General features: G+C 47.9%; 1 protein-coding gene across 2 annotated transcripts in view; it reads left to right on the top strand.

Moving 5' to 3' along the window:
- The window catches only part of PAX5 (paired box 5), a 752,119-nt gene that overhangs the window by 365,240 nt on the left and 370,842 nt on the right, over window positions 1-16,037 (top strand). The window lies entirely within an intron of this gene.

Genomic DNA, 16,037 nt, shown 5'->3' with positions numbered 1-16,037 from the left:
TCCAATATACCTTGGTGCAAACCTCTGAGAAGGTATCTTGAGTCGAATATAAAGGGTGCTTAACCAGACTTTCTGGCCAGGAAGGAACTCAGGAGCTGAGCGTCGATGGACATCAGCAGATCTCTTGGCCCGGGAAGTGGCTTGGCGTAAGCGAATATTTGTCTGGTTCCAAAGTGCCTTGAGGGCATTGGCAGTAGCTTGCGCAGCAGGAGAAGGCACTGACAATGGTATGGGTAGTGGTGGTTGCGGTTGTTTCATATAAACGATGGAAAAGGGCAAAGTACCTGTGGCAGCGGCAATGTGTGAGTTGTGGGAGAACTCCGCCCAAGGAAGAAGTTCTGACCAATTGTCCTGACGATCGTTTATATATGCGCGAAGGAAGGACTTCAAGGAGCGGTTTGTACGCTCGGCTTGTCCATTGGCTTGAGGATGGTATGCTGTTGTTAAACTGATGTTAATGCCAAACTTTTTACAAAGGGCACGCCAATATCTGGTGATGAATTGTGGGCTTTTGTCAGAAACAATGTCCTTGGGTAAGCCGTGTAGTTGGAAGATGTGTTGAAAGAACAGGCATGCCAATTCGGGTGCAGACGGTAGGCCTGTTAGTGGAACAAAATGGGCCATTTTGGATTATCTGTCAATTGTAACCCATATGACCATGTGGCCTTCAGATGGTGGAAAATCCACAATGAAATCCATGGAAAGATGTGTCCACGGTTCTTCGGGAGCTGGGAGTGGCTGGAGTAAACCCCAAGGTCGCCCGACCGGGGATTTCTGTTGAACGCAGGTACTGCAGGAATTGATGTACGCTTTAGTGTCAGAGACGATAGAGGGTCACCAGAAGAACTGTTGAAGCAATGCTAAGGTTCACGCTCACCCTGGGTGACCAGTAAACTAAGAGTCATGTGCCCACCGGAGAACTCTTTCATGGAGTCGATGGGGCACCACCGTTTTCCAGTAGGAAGAGGATGAGTCGCCGAAAGACAAATGCAGGCTGGGTCAATGATATGACCAGGTTCATTGGGTTTGTCTTCAGGATCAAATGAACGTGATAGGGCATCTGCCCGGAGATTTTTCTCTGCCGGGCAGTAGCGAAGCTCGAAGTTAAATCTGGAAAAGAACAGAGCCCATCGGGCTTGACGGGCATTGAGACGTTGGGCTTGACTCAAGTGTTCCAGGTTTTTATGATCTGTGAACACTGTAAATTTATGTTGGGTCCCCTCTAGCCATGGGCGCCATTCCTCCAAGCTTCATGGCGAGTAACTCGCAGTCTCCAATGCTGTAATTTTGTTCTGCAGCAGAGAATTTGTGCGAGTAGAAGGAAGCAGGACCATGGATCCGGAAGCAGAGCATTGGTTCAGGATTGCCCCCACTCCAATCGCAGAGGCATCTACCTCAACCAGGAAGGGGCGATTAGGGTCCGAATGATGGAGACAGGATCCAGTAAGAAAGCCTCTTTGAGGCAATGAAAGGCGGAAATATTCTCCAAGGTCCAGTTTCGGGTGTCCTAAGAGGAGCCGCCAACGTAGAGTAGTGCGGTATAAAGTGGCGGTAGTAATTCATGAATCCTAGAAAACATTGAAGTGCCTTCAGGCCCATGGGTTGTGGCCAGTCTTGGATTCCTTTTAGTTTCACAGGATCCATCGAGAACCCTTGTTGGGAGATTATGTACCCCAGAAAGGGCAAGCTGGATTTTTCAAACAGGCACTTGTCCAATTTTGCGAACATATGGTTCTCCCGAAGACGCTGAAGTACAGAGTGAACGTTGGTATGGTGCATGGCCAGGTGCTTGGAGAAGATAAGAATGTCATCCAGGTATGCCACAACTTTGATGTACAAGAGATCCCTGAAGATTTCATTAATCATTCGCTGGAAAACTGCAGGTGCAGTTTTCCAGGGCATCACTAAATATTCGTAATGTCCATCTCTCATGTTGAAAGCAGTGTTCCAGATGTCATCAGGGCAAATACGCACCAAGTTATAGGCTCCACATCAGTCTAACTTGGTGAAGATAGAGGTTCCGTGTAGCCGATCAAACAATTCAGATATCAAGGGCAGAGGGTACTTGTCCTTGAAAGTGATCGCATTCAGACCGTGGTAGTCGATATATGGTCTTAAAGATCTGTCCTTTTTTGTGATGAAAAAGAACCCTGTGCCAGCAGGGGAGGTAGAGGGGTGAATGAACCCCTTCGCAAGATTCTCCCGGATGTATTCCGTCATGTCCTTGGTCTTGGGAAGTGACCGAGGATAGATACACCTCGGGGGGGGGGGGGGGGTGTACCAGGCAGAAGATCGATGGGACAATCAAATTTCTGAAGAGGAGGTAGGAGGTCCACCTTCTGCTTTGAGAACACATCTTTGAAGTCTGTGTAGGGAGCAGGTATGCCTGAGGAAGTGGTCACCAGAGGAAACACTGGTGGGGGCGCCACTTTATGAAGACAAGTCTGGTGACAGGCTGAACCCCATACTGTCAGCTGGGGAGACCCCCAATCGAATTGGTGAGAGTGATGTTGGAGCCAAGGTAATCCCAGAACTACCAGGTGGATGGACTTCTCTAGAACCAAAAGTTCAATTTCCTTGGAGTGGAGAGCATCAGTAAGAAGTCAAACTGGCTCTGTGGTTAAGGAGATTCGACCATAGATTGTAGCAATGCACAAGGAAGTCTCGAGAGGATGGTTATTGATATCCAGGAGTTGAACCAGGTCCTAAGGATAAAATTATCACCTGCTCCGGAATCCACCAGAACAAGGACAGGAAATGATCGAGTGTCACAGACTATAGTAACAGTCGGTCTCGGCCACAGCAGAATTCCTGCCAGTAGTAGGGTTGGTAGCAGGTGGCGAATGGGAACGGACCAGAGAGGGTTTCTTGGGCATCCGATTCTCCCGGTGACGCTCTTGGAGATGATGGTCAATTCGGCCTGTTAGATCGATAAGATCCTTGAGAGAGGAAGGGAGCTCTCGTGCTGCCAACTTTAGCTGCGGGGAGAGCCCGTCCAGGTAGATAGCTCACAGGCAGTCCTCCTGCCAAGCGAGTTCAGATGCTAAAGTCCGAAATTCAATGGTGTAGTTGAAGAGGCTTCTTTGGCCTTGTTGAAGGTGTAGTAGACTAATACTTGCCACGGCATGCTGACCAGGATCATCAAAGGTTCACCGGAACACGGCCACGAACTGAGACAGTTCCTGTAGGAGTGAGTCTGACCACTCCCACAAGGGAGAAGCCCATGCCAGTGCCTTCCCTTCTAGGCGAGACAAGATGAAGGTGACCTTGGTTAATTCATCTTGAAAGATGGAGGGTTGAAGAGCAAACTGCATATAGCGCTGGTTAACAAACCCTCTACACAGTTTGGAGTCACCGTTGAAATGAGGCGGAGTTGGCAGGGCCAGTAGGGCTCTGGAGGAGGAAGTAGAAGGCTGTGGTGGAGAGGAAGCCATTGCTGGAACTGAGTTGCTGAACATGGCATCTAGCTGTGTATGTAGATGCTCAAGGGAAGAGGCCAGGGCCTCGAGAAACTGTTGCTATTCTTGTACCTTTAGGACCAGGCCAGGAATAGCCTGGAGGGCACGTGGCTCCGCTGAGTCCATGACCTTTGCAATCTGTTGCGCCGAAGGTGGACCCTTGGGCTGAGGTGGGGTTGACGCTACCCATAGGAGGGATCCTACGGGTCCCCACCGTCGGCAGCAAGAGGGGCTGACGGACAGAGGCCATAAGAACATAAGAACATAAATTGCCATGCTGGGCAGAACAAGGGTCCATCAAGCCCAGCATCCTGTTTCCAACAGAGGCCAAACCAGGCCACAATAACCTGGCAACTACCCAAACACAAGGAAGATCCCATGCCACTGATGCAATTAATAGCAGTGGCTATTCCGTAAGTAAATTTGATTAATAGCCGTTAATGGACTTCTCCTCCAAGAACTTATCCAAACCTTTTTTGAACTCAGCTACACTAACTGCACTAACCACATCCTCTGGCAACAAATTCCAGAGCTTTATTGTGCGTTGAGTGAAAAAGAATTTTCTCCGATTAGACTTAAATGTGCTACTTGCGAACTTCATGAAATGCCCCCTAGTCCTTCTATTATTCGAAAGTGTAAATAACCAATTCACATCTACTCGTTCAAGACCTCTCGTGATCTTAAAGACCTCTATCATATCCCCCCTCAGCCATCTCTTCTCCAAGCTGAACAGCCCTAACCTCTTCAGCCTTTCCTCATAGGGGAGCTGTTCCATCCCCTTTATCATTTTGGTTGCCCTTCTCTGCACCTTCTCCATCGCAACTATATCTTTTTTGAGATGCGGCGACCAGAATTGTACACAGTATTCCAGGTGCGGTCTCACCATGGAGCGATATAGAGGCATTATGACATTTTCTGTTTTATTAACCATTCCCTTCCTAATAATTCCTAACATTCTGTTTGCTTTTTTGACTGCTGCAGCACACTGAGCCGACGATTTTAAAGTAGTATCCACTATGATGCCCAGATCTTTTTCCTGGGTGGTAGCTCCTAATATGGAACCTAACATCGTGTAACTACAGCAAGGGTTATTTTTCCCTATATGCAACACCTTACACTTGTCCACATTAAATTTCATCTGCCATTTGGATGCCCAATCTTCCAGTCTTGCAAGGTCCTCCTATAATGTATCACAATCCGCTTGTGATTTAACTACTCTGAATAATTTTGTATCATCCACAAATTTGATAACCTCACTCATCGTATTCCTTTCCAGATCATTTATATATATATTGAAAAGCACCGGTCCAAGTACAGATCCCTGAGGCACTCCACTCTTTACCTTTTTCCACTGAGAAAATTGACCATTTAATCCTATTCTCTGTTTCCTGTCTTTTAACCAGTTTGTAATCCACGAAAGGACATCGCCTCCTATCCCATGACTTTTTAGTTTTCTTAGAAGCCTCTCATGAGGCACTTCACCAATACCAGCTCTCGTTCCCCGCGGATTGAGCCTTTGGGTGCCAGGGCCGGCTGGACTTAGGTGGTCTCTGTTAGTGGTTGTCGATGGGTGGTTCGAGGTCAGCCCAGAAGCACCAACTAGTGTAGTTATCAGTCTGTACTGGATGAGGCGGAGTCCTGGAGACCCGGGAGAAAATAGGAACACAGTCTGACAGAGAGTGCCCGAGCAAGAGCAGGCCGAAGGCTGAATGAACCACGCCCAGGACAAAGGCTGAATAGACGTCTTTAAGCAAGCTGGGATCAGGGCTGGCGAAAGTCTTGAAGCAGTGGCAAGCAAGGCTGAGGTTTAGACGAGGAGAGAGTCAAAAGGATGGTCAGATGAAGCAGAAGTCCAGGGCTGACGAGAAGTGACGGCATGGTCAAGCAATGCAGAGGTCCGGGGCTCGAGAGAGGCAACAGAGTAGCCAGGCAATGCAGAGGTCAAACCAGGTTATCAATTCAAAGGAGAGACAAAGGAACAGGAGCACAGGAACAAGGAAACAGGAATGAAGGCAATCAGGATCAGGAACCAGGAACTGAAGAGGCAATGAGTACCCGACTAGCAAGGGGACCTGTTGCAAAGGCAATTTGAGAGAGCAGAGCCCGGGCTTATATACTGGAGCTCTGCTGATGTCATCATCCGTAGCCGTGGCCAGGTTGCCACCACGGGCCCTATTTAAGGACTAGCTGTGCCCGTGTGTGCACCTAGGGAGGGGTTCACGCTGGTCGGGATGGAGTCTCTCTGCGGGCCACGTGGAGTGCCCCGTCGTGGAACATCAGGAGCTGCAGCAGAGTGAGAGGCCCTAGGGTTGGCCCGAGGATGAAGCCAGCGGCCCACAGCCACCAGAGATGAGGGACCAGATGCTGGATCACTTTGAAAGAGGTGTGGGGGTTGAGCCGCGGGTCTGCCGCAGCCAGGGTGCGTAACACACCACTATTATCCTTTTTCCATTGGGAAAACTAACCATTTAGTCCTACTTTCCATTTTCTGTCTTTTAATCAGTTGCCAAGCTACAAAAGGACATTAATTCCTACTCCATGACTTTTTAGTTTCTTGAGGAATTTCTCATGTGTGACTGTTTGAGAATCCAGGTACACTACATCATCCTACTATCCACATGTCTTTACATACCTTCAAAAAAATCAATTAGATTGGTAAGACAAAACTTCCCTTTGCTAAATCCATGTTGGCACCTCCTCAATAAGTCATGTTTATCCATATGGCCAGTTATTTTGCTTTTAAGAATTCCTTCTACCATTTTGCCTGATAGAATTCTTGTTATGATACCTTTCATTGGACCAGAATACGAAATTCAAAGATGAGGATTTACATGGGTTTTTTGGGCCATAGATTTCAAATAATACAATGAAATAACTGCATACTTGCACAATTATATCCTGTAGGGATGTGAATCGTGTCCTCGATCGTCTTAACGATCGATTTCGGCTGGGAGGGGGAGGGAATCGTATTGTTGCCGTTTGGGGGGGTAAAATATCGTGAAAAATCGTGAAAAATCGTTAAAAAATCGAAAAATCGAAAAACCGGCACATTAAAACCCCCTAAAACCCACCCCCGACCCTTTAAATTAAATCCCCCACCCCCAAATAACTTAAATAACCTGCGGGTCCAGCGGCGGTCCGGAACGGCAGCGGTCCAGAACGGGCTCCTGCTCCTGCATCTTGTCGTCTTCGGCCGGCGCCATTTTCCAAAATGGCGCCGAAAAATGGCGGCGGCCATAGACGAAAAAGATTGGACGGCAGGAGGTCCTTCCGGACCCCCGCTGGACTTTTGGCAAGTCTCGTGGGGGTCAGGAGGCCCCCCACAAGCTGGCCAAAAGTTCCTGGAGGTCCAGCGGGGGTCAGGGAGCGATTTCCCGCCGCGAATCGTTTTCGTACGGAAAATGGCGCCGGCCATACGCGTATGGCCGGCGCCATTTTCCATACGGAAAATGGCGCCGGCAGGAGATCGACTGCAGGAGGTCGTTCAGCGAGGCGCCGGAACCCTCGCTGAACGACCTCCTGCAGTCGATCTCCTGCCGGCGCCATTTTCCGTACGAAAACGATTCGCGGCGGGAAATCGCTCCCTGACCCCCGCTGGACCTCCAGGAACTTTTGGCCAGCTTGTGGGGGGCCTCCCGACCCCCACGAGACTTGCCAAAAGTCCAGCGGGGGTCCGGAAGGACCTCCTGCCGTCCAATCTTTTTCGTCTATGGCCGCCGCCATTTTTCGGCGCCATTTTGGAAAATGGCGCCGGCCGAAGACGACAAGATGCAGGAGCAGGAGCCCGTTCCGGACCGCTGCCGTTCCGGACCGCCGCTGGACCCGCAGGTTATTTAAGTTATTTGGGGGGGGTTCGGGAGGGTGGGGGATTTAATTTAAAGGGTCGGGGGTGGGTTTTAGGGGGTTTTAGTGTGCCGGCTCACGATTCTAACGATTTATAACGATAAATCGTTAGAATCTGTATTGTATTGTGTTCCATAACGGTTTAAGACGATATTAAAATTATCGGACGATAATTTTAATCGTCCTAAAACGATTCACATCCCTAATATCCTGCATATTTTAGTACTAGACAGTCTTGCGGGACTTGCAGTCCTACAGATATACCTGTGGGATAGCAAACTGAAATGAAAGCTGGCATGCACAATGTGGGTACAAAATACCTGCATATTTTGTACCAATATGAGAACATATGCAAAGTATGTGCCATAAGCTACACACTGAGATTTCAAAATGCAATCTCCATACATACTTTGGCCCTCATGACCTTTCCTTGCCCTTTTAAACAGGCAAAAGAGTTTGCATGCTTTTACCCACACTAATGGGGGGAGCAATAATCGACATGCCTTTTTACATGGGTAAAGGTGCTTTTCTCTGCATAATAAACTTTGATTATTACCCGCTATATTACTGGATGAAATCAATTATGAAAACAATGAAAATCAGTTGATGGCAATTCCCACTTCTAATCCTGACTTCATATATAAAGTAACACTTCCAACAGATGTTCCCAAATTATTGAACTAAGAAGTATTACATTTTTACTTCTGTAATATTACAATGTTAAGTTACTCGCTATAATGATAACAATGATAATAAAATATTGTTACATGGTCTGACATGAATGGATATAATGAAAGGGTACTTTAATTCTGGAAAGACTGATCTCTTTGGTCAAATTCTAATCTTTGTTGCGCTGGAGGTGGACCCTTGGCCTGGTGCAGGATTGGTATGGCTCTCTGGTCGGACCCAGAGAGCGCCTGCCACCGAGAGGCGGAGCACACGAGGAGACAGAGGCTAGCTGGAGCTTTGCCAATAACAGTCCGGGGTTTCCACAGGTTGAGCCCTTGGGTACCGGAGCACCCAGACTTAGGTGGGCCTCAGAGGGTCTCCCAGAGATGTAGCGGAGAGGTGTGCCCACCACAAGTAAGGGTGCGCGGCTGATGCAGAGAGGATGGACCACACCTGAACTGGAGACTCCGGAGGCCTCAGGAAGTTAACAGTTCAGGAAGGCTCTCCGGACGGACAGGCAGCGCCTGTGGGTCTGGTCAGAGGAAGGCTGCGGGCAGAGTCCAAGCAGGTCAGTCTGGTAGACACAGAAGGCAAGAAGAGGGTGTCCGAGTGAAACACAAGGGTCAAAGCCAGGGTATCCATCCAGAAGTGGTCAGCCAAAGCAAGGGTCAAATCCAAGGTCAGTCCGAGCGTAGTCAAGGCAAGTGAGGGTCAGTTCCAGGCAGTGGTCAATGTGGTCAGTCAGTCAGAGGTCTTTTCCAGGCAGCAGTCAACATGGTCAGAAGGCAAGCAAAGGTTGAGTCCAGGCAGCAGTCAGTCATAGTCAGGCAAGCAGGGGTCAGTACCTAGAATCAGTCCAAAGAGTACTACCAGGGAACGTGGAGCAGGAACAAGACAGATGCTGGAAGACACGGAGGTCCACGGGAAGACCGGAACACAGAGATGCTGGAACAAGGGGACGCTGGAACAAGGAGACACTGAAATGTAGGATCAGATACAAGGAACAGGCAAACTAGTACACCGAGGTGTGAACCCGATTGCCAAGGCGAGGTTCTGGGGACAGAGCTTCGCCTTTTATACTAGGGCTGTGTGATGTCATCAGGATGTGTTCGAGCCAGGTTTCCCGCGCTTGGCCCTTTAAAAGTAGAGATGTCGACCGCGAGCACACCTAGGGGTGGTGCCGAGGAGATGGAAGATGCGGAGCCTCTACGGGAACTCCGCTGAGAGGCCTGTGGCGTGGAAGAGGCCGAGGATGCCTGGGGAGAGCATCGGGGAAGTCGTATGCTGGCGGCGGCGGCAAGGCCGGAGCTGGTAGAGGGCAGCGCGAGGTGAGTAGGGCCGACCGCGGCACCAACACGGCCAGGACGTGCAACAGTCTTCCTGCTACTTGGATGCAAAATCTGAATATTATAGTATGTTGACTTTCCCATTGGTATGGCTTCCTTAACTTCAGGTTCAGTTTCAACAATATTTGATTTTTAATGCTTGCAGAAAGTTTACTAAAGTGTACAGTAGAATGTTATTACATGTGGCAATAAACCAGTTTTAATGTACCTGTTGTGAGCTAAGTATTAGCTGAAATTGGTGAACAAGAGATGCAAAGATGTCTTAAAATTAGATCTTTACTGTATACCTTGTATGTAAGATATTTTTATAAAGTATTATAAACTACTGTTATAATGAAAGCTCTTTTATGTACAGTCACATCTGATTATATTGTATATACACTATATTGCAAATCAAGCTGAATATTTTTCTAGTATTTTCTTTATAACATATGTTTCTTCCATTTCTCATTTACTGGGTGGCTACCAAAGAATGGAGATGAGCAAGTCCAGTTCAGATTTTCAAAATATTCTAGTAAATTGCTATGATTTGAAACACAGAAACAACGCTTGGAAAAAAATCATACAGCCTATCTAGTTTGCCTATCCACACCAACTACTCAACTATACAATTCCTACCACTCCCTTACAGATTATCTGTGCTTATTCCATGCTTTCTTGAATTCAGACACTGTCCTTGTCTCCACTGTTCCAAGCATCTACCACCCTCTTTGAAAAGAAATATTTCCTTAGATTATTCCTTTCACCCTCATTCCATGACTCCTTGTTCTAAACTCTCCTCTCCATTGAAAGAGGCTCACCTTCTGTGCATGGAAACCTTGGAAGCATTTAAATCTTTGCCAATTTGATTTTGTGAATCTTTCAGAAGCCCATTTGAAATCTGCACAAGTATGCATTTGTTTAATTTCTTACTAGTACTTTGAAGGGATCAAATAAGTTCTGAAGTATTTGGAAGTGATCAGAATAAGTATGGTTTCAGAGAAAATTCATTGAATCTATGGAATCCCACATTTCATGCTCACTGAAGTGATCTTTCTTGCTGGCAGTGAAGATATATTACTGTGGTAGAGCTGGTGAGTGTGGTATGAAATATTTTATGTATGTTGGCAAGCAATGCATTTAAAATTGAAGTGTGTTTCTTCTGAGGGCCTTTTTTTTTTTTAATTTGATCTAATATTTCTTATACCTTCTGCCATTTTTTGATAATGAATTCTATAGCATTGGCCCTTCTAGAATTTGTTACCTTAAATTGCTAATATGTACAATTACAGTAAAATGGTCATGATTTACTGAGAGTTAATGTTTACATATTAGTAAATTTGAATTAGCTATAAATGAAATTAGGATTTCTAAATGCTAAATTCTTATACAAATTTCTGTGATGAGCCTCCATATCCAAACAGCCTTTTGCCACTTGACTATAGCCTTGGAAGGAGTTTTGGTGGGAGAGTCCTTTGACCTTACTGAAAGTTAAGAACATAAGAAATTGGCATACTGTCAGACCAAGGGTCCATCAAGCCCAGCATCCTGTTTTCAACAATGGCCAATCCAGGCCACGAATACCTGCAAGTACCCAAACACTAAGTAGATCCCATGCTACTGATGCCAGTAATAGCAGTGGCTATTCCCTAAGGGGCGGATTTTCAGAGCCCTGCTCGCCGGTGAGCCTATTTTACATAGGCCTACCGGCGCGCGCAGAGCCCCGGGACTCGCGTAAGTCCCGGGGTTCTCCGAGGGGGGCGTGTCGGGGGCGTGTCGGGGGCGGGCCCGGTCATCACGGCGTTTCGGGGGGCGTGTCGGCAGCGTTTTGGGGGCGGGTACGGGGGCGTGGCTACGGCCCGGGGCGGTCCGGGGGCGTGGCCGCGCCCTCCGTACCCGCCCCCAGGTTGCGGCCCGGCGCGCAAGAGGCCCGCTGGCACGCGGGGATTTACTTCTCCCTCCGGGAGGCGTAAATCCCCGGAGAAAGGTAAGGGGGGGGGGTGTAGACAGGGCCGGGCGGGTGGGTTAGATAGAGGAAGGGAGGGGAAGATGAGGGGAGGGCGTTAGAGGATTCCCTCCAAGGCCGCTCCGATTTCGGAGCGGCCTTGGAGGGAACAGGGGTAGGCAGCGTGGCTCGGCGCGCGCCGGCTATACAGAATTCATAGCCTTGCGCGCGCCGATCCAGGATTTTAGTGGATAGGCGCGGCTCCGCGCGTATCTACTAAAATCCAGTGTACTTTTGCTTGCGCCTGATGCGCCAGCAAAAGTACGCCTATTCGCGTTTTTTGAAAATCTACCCCTAAGACAACTTGATTAATAGCAGTTAATGGACTTCTCTTCCAAGAACTTATCCATACCTTTTTTAAACCCAGCTACACTAACTGCACTAACTACATCCTGTGTCAACAAATTCCAGATCTTAATTGTGCATGGAATGAAAAATAATTTTTTCCAGTTAGTTTTAAATGTGCTACTTGCTAACTTCATGAAGTGACCTCTAGTCCTTCTATTATCCAAAAGAGTAAATAACCAATTCACATCTACTCATTCTATACCTCCCATGATTTTAAAGACCTCTATCATATCCCCCCTCAGCCATCTGTTCTCTAAGCTGAACAGCCCTAACCTCTTCAGCCTTTCCTCATAGGAGAGTTGTCCCATCCCCTTTATCATTTTGGTTTCCCTTCTCTGTATCTTCTCCAGTGCAACAATATCTTTTTTGAGATGTGGTGACCAGAATTGTACACAGTACTTAAGGTTTGGTCTCACCATGGAGCGATACAGAGGCATTATGACATTTTCCGTTTTATTCACCATTCCCTTTCTAATAATTCCCAACATTCTGTTTGCTTTTTTGACTGCCGCAGCACACTGAACTGACGATTTCAATGTGTTATCCACTATGATGCCTAGATCTCTTTCTTGGGTAGTAGCACCTAATGGGGAACCCAAAATTGTGTAATTATAGCATGGGTTATTTTTCCCTATATGCATCACCTTGCACTTGTCCACATTAAATTTCATCTGACATTTGGATGCCCAATTTTCCAGTCTCACAAGATCTTCCTGCAATTTATCACAATCTGCTTGTGATTTAACTACTCTGAACAATTTTGTGTCATCTGCAAATTTGATTACCTCACTCGTCGTATTTCTTTCCAGATCATTTATAAATATATTGAAAAGTAAGGGTCCCAGTACAGATCCCGGAGGCACTCCACTGCCCACTCCCTTCCACTGAGAAAATTGTCCATTTAATCCTACTCTCTGTTTCCTGTCTTTTAACCAGTTTGCAATCCACGAAAGGACATCACCACCTATCCCATGACTTTTTACTTTTCCTAGAAGCCTCTCATGAGGAACTTTGTCAAACGCCTTCTGAAAATCCAAGTACACTACATCTACAGGTTCACCTTTATCCACATGTTTATTAACTCCTTCAAAAAAGTGAAGCAGATTTGTGAGGCAAGACTTGCCCTGGGTAAAGCCATGCTGACTTTGTTCCATTAAACCATGTCTTTCTATATTTCTGTGATTTTGATGCTTAGAACACTTTCCACTATTTTTCCTGGCACTGAAGTCAGGCTAACCGGTCTGTAGTTTCCTGGATCGCCCCTGGAGCTCTTTTTAAATATTGGGGTTACCAGCCATGGGCAGCTGTGTAGGGCGCGCTGTGATGCAGTTCTCACCCAGTTCGCCTGAGTCCTGAATCCTTGCCTGAGACAGCCAAGTAACCTGAATCCTTGTCTGAATCTTCTGACTATCCTGAATCCTTGTCTGAGTCCTCCGAGTATCCTGAATCTTTGTCTGAGTCTTCTGAGCAACCTGAATCCTGTTTGAGTATCCTAAGTCCTTATCTGAGTCCTCTGAGTATACTGAGTCCTTGTCTGAGTCCTCCAAGTATCCAAGTCTACGTCTGAGTCTTTTGTTCCTGCCCTTAGCCTCTGTCTGGCCTCACACACTCGTCGTTCCCAAGTCGCGGGTCCGGAAGGGTTATCGAGTGGCCAGAGGGCTACTCTGAAGAGCAGCTTTGCGTTGCTGGGTCTCATTGGTGCGTGTAGGTCCAGTGGAGGGCTGAGCCTGCCTTGTTCCTGTTTCAGATACTCCTCACCTTGTTTTAGCCCAGCCTTGCTCCTGCTCTGCCCATGCTGGTACCTGCTCACCTCTCATGGTGTGTCTTGGGGCTCCTCCTTGAGCTGCGCCGTGATCTAAGGTCTCACAACCCCATTGAGATAGGACCGCACCTCCGCGCTCCTAATACCATCTTGGAGTCTGGAGTAGTTTTATGCATAATGGGCCTACAATGTGAACTTCATCCTGGGATGCTACTCTCCCAGGGGCACACACACTTTCCAGAGACACCCTTACAGGGGTGGATTGGCCTGCCGAGCGCGGCTGTGACAGAGCCATGCTCTGCAGACCACATGGTATCTCCTGGGCCGGCCTGGGCGGCGAATCCCCGGGCTGGTCTTCATCAGGAATCTGCCGCTGCACCCTTAGCATTCTGTGCCTTGGAAGATAACTTCCCCCATTCAACAATGGATCCACACCTTGGAGAGAAAAGAGCTTATGTCTATCCCTAGCCTGGGTTCCTTCCCAGAAGAGACTAGAAATAAGTTTATGTCCCCACCCGTGCAAGACAGGCACACCGGGGTGGGGATACAGTAAAAACATAAGGAACGCTATTATACCTATGCTTGCTGTGGGGAGTACCACATGAAAAATCATGTAGTAAATATTCTTTTTTTCCACAAATCTGTTTATTAAATGAGACTTTCATTACAAAAACCAGAAAAGCAACAATTCCAAATCTAGACATATAATCAATACAGTACTGTGTAAAACAAACCAACTGCTCACTCACCCTTTTGTTACATACCTCATTTTAATCACTCATAATAACCCTCATTCTCTACTCTTATCCCTTTCATAATTCTCCACACAGACAATCTAGAGCGGAACTATAAAAATTGTTACTATAAGTCATATACTTTTTTCCATAACAAATAATAACATTTATGTTGTAATAAAGCTTTATTTCCTGTAACTTCTTTCTGTCTCATTTGTTCCAGAGGTCAATATTCAAAGCTGGCTGTTTAAATAACTTAGCCGGATATAACGTATCCAACTAAGTTACGATGTTTATTCAGTGGCATGGCAAAGCCGCTGAATATACACGTATATATATATGCACTTAGCTTGATAATTCTACCTGGCTAAGCTTAGACCTGCTCCATGGGGTCCATAAACTTAGACATATACTTAAATATAGGGATGTGAATCATTTTTTGATGATTTAAAAAAATCATCAGATATGTTTTAAATCGTCAAAAATCGTTAGAGTCGCGATACAATAGAAATTCCCCCGATTTATCGTGAAAAATCATAAATCGGGGGAGGGCGGGAAAACCGGCACACTAAAACAACCCCTAAACCCACCCCGACCCTCTTGAACCCCCCCAAAATGTTTTAAATTACCTGGTGGTCTCTCTCTCTCTCTCTCTCTTAGCCTGCAGCATACTGAAACAGGCTGTCCGGAAACATCGTGAACCGCGATAAACCTTTACCGGCATCTGGCGCACAACGTACCGCAAATGAAAGAGGTGTAGCTATTGGCCGTGTTAGGAGCCGCGCTAACACTGCGGCTGTTTCGTGGCACACGATAACTCTTTCCTACTTTACATATGCTCCGCCCCAACTCCGCCCCCTGAATACAAAATTAAAAATTTGCATTCGCAAATCACGTTAATGGCTGTTAGCGCGATTTGCGGAATTATCTCCTGCGGTAACTCCTTGGAAAATGACCCCCTATGGGCCTTATTTTCTAACGGGCGGATTTTAAAAGCCCTGCTCGCGTAAATCTGCCCGGATTTACGCGAACAGGGCCTTGCGCACCGGCGCGCCTATTTTCCATAGGCCTGCCGGCGCGCGCAGAGCCCCGGGACTCGCGTAAGTCCCGGGGTTTTTTGTCGGGGGCGTGTCGGGAGGCGGGGCCAATTGACGCGGCATTTTGGGGGCGGGACGCAGCGTTTCGGAGGCGGGCTCGGGGGCGTGGTTTCGGCCCGGGGCGTGGCCACGCCCTCCGGAACCGCCCTCGGGTTGTGTCTCGGCGCGCCAGCGGCCTGCTGGCGCGCGTGGATTTACTTCTCCCTCCGGGAGGTGTAAATCCGTGGACAAAGGTAGGGGGGGGTTTAGATAGGGCCGGGGGGGTGGGTTAGGTAGAGGAAGGGAGGGGAAGGTGAGGGGAGGGCGAAAGAGAATTCTCTCCGAGGCCGCTTCGATTTCGGAGCGGCCTCGGAGGGAACGGAGGCAGGCTGCACGGCTCAGCGCGCGCCGGCTGCCCAAAATCGGCAGCCTTGCGCGCGCCGATCCTGGATTTTAGAAGATACGCGCAGCTACGCGCGTATCTACTAAAATCCAGCGTACTTTTGTTTGCGACTGGTGCCCCAACAAAAGTACGCGAATGCACATTTTTAAAAAATCTACCCCTAAATGTATCGCATGCGGTAAGGGACGTTTCGCACGCGAAATGTCCCTTTTCGTGTGCGATACCAAAATGGGGGCGGAGTCGGCCCCGGAAGAGGAGGAGTCGGGGCGTCACCGGGGCCGACTCCGCAAAGCTGCCGCGGACGACGAAAAGGTAAGGCCCTTTTCTCATCCGCGTTCGCTCCCAATAGCTACACCTTCTATGGTGGCGCTATTGGGTGTGAAACCGGCAGCGATCGCACCACGATGGTGCGAT

This window comes from Rhinatrema bivittatum, chromosome 1 (assembly GCF_901001135.1).
Source record: "Rhinatrema bivittatum chromosome 1, aRhiBiv1.1, whole genome shotgun sequence".
Lineage (NCBI taxonomy): Eukaryota > Metazoa > Chordata > Amphibia > Gymnophiona > Rhinatrematidae > Rhinatrema > Rhinatrema bivittatum.
This window is presented reverse-complemented; position numbering and strand designations above follow the sequence as displayed.